The sequence below is a fragment of the Chiloscyllium plagiosum genome, unplaced genomic scaffold (assembly GCF_004010195.1).
Source record: "Chiloscyllium plagiosum isolate BGI_BamShark_2017 unplaced genomic scaffold, ASM401019v2 scaf_9433, whole genome shotgun sequence".
NCBI lineage: Eukaryota > Metazoa > Chordata > Chondrichthyes > Orectolobiformes > Hemiscylliidae > Chiloscyllium > Chiloscyllium plagiosum.
Genome location: NW_025210725.1, coordinates 14,458 through 15,740, shown reverse-complemented (window position 1 = coordinate 15,740; position 1,283 = coordinate 14,458). Strand labels below are relative to the sequence as shown.

At 53.3% G+C, this 1,283-nt stretch overlaps 1 long non-coding RNA gene across 1 annotated transcript in view; it reads right to left on the bottom strand.

Annotated features, from left to right (window-relative positions):
• Window positions 1-1,023: 1,023 nt before the first annotated feature.
• Window positions 1,024-1,283, bottom strand: part of LOC122546950 — a 3,032-nt gene continuing 2,772 nt past the window's right edge. The window contains exon 3 of the long non-coding RNA XR_006310854.1: window positions 1,024-1,185. This is a non-coding gene — a long non-coding RNA (uncharacterized LOC122546950). The remainder of the gene's footprint in view (window positions 1,186-1,283) is intronic.

The window sequence follows — 1,283 nt, the reverse complement described above, 5'->3', positions numbered from 1 at the left end:
AGAGAGAGTATGTGTGATTGTGAGTATGTGTGTGTGAGTGTGTGTGTGTGTGTAGTGCAGTGGGGTCACCTGTAGCATGCTGTGAACCCGAGGCCCCCGTTGAGGGGCATCCCCATGGGTACTGGACATGGCCATCATTGTAATACCATCAACACCAGTAACTGCTGGCTCAGAGTGGAGAGGATCTCCAGGCAGGTCGCACATGTCGACACAGAAGTGAAAGCTCGTGCCTCCAAGTAAACCTGTTGGACTATAACCTGGTGTTGGGTGAGTTTTAACTTTGTCCACCCCAGTCCAACACCGGCTCCACCACATCACTCAGCGTCATGGAGCATGGAAACAAACCATTCAGTCCAACCCACCCAGAATCCCAAACTAAACGTAGGCCCGCCCACCTGCCTGCTCCTGGCCCATATCCCTCCAAACCTTTCCTGTTCATGTCCTTATCCAAATGTCTTTTAAACACTGTAACTGTACCCAGTCCTCTGGAAGTTCATTCCACACATGAACCACTCTCTGTAAAAACATTTGCCTCTTTTAAATCTCTCTCCTCTCACCTTAAAAATGTGCCCCCTAGCCTTGAAATCCCCTCCCTCCTGGGGAAATGACACCTCCCATTAACTCTCATAAATACCCCTCACTATTTTATAAACTTCTGTCACGTCACCCCTCAATCTCCTGTGAGAAAAGTCCCAGCCTCTCCCTGCATCTCAAACCCTCCACACCCGGCAGCATCCTGGTCAATCTCTTCCGAGCCCTCTCCAGTTTAATAATCTCCTTCCTGTAACAGGGCGACCAGTTCTCCAGACGAGGCCTCACCAATGTCCTGTACAACCCCAACATGACGTCCCCAACTCCTGTACTCCAATGAAGGTGAGCACAATGAATGCCTTTCCTGGTCCAATGCTCTGGGCACCCGACCAAGCTCCTCCCTCAGCTCCATTGTGTCTGAAGTTCCCCCCCCCCCCCCCGTCGGATCCGGAGAAGAGTCAGATTGGACTGGAAACGGCGTCTCTAGTGTCCCGGGCCTTTCCTCCGGAGCGTACTCACTTGTAGGCGTCGTACACGTCCTGCTTCGGCAGGCAGGTATCCGGATGCTCCTCCAGGTGGTTCCGGATCCAGTTACAGGCGTGCATCTGGTCAGCGGTGCTGGAGGAGAACTGGTCACTGCCGGTGACACCGGAGCTAAAAACCAACCAACCACGGCCGTCAGACAGAGAGGGAGTGAGAGAGAGAGAGAGGGAGAGAAAGGGCGTGAGAGAGAGAGAGAGAGAGAGAGGGGG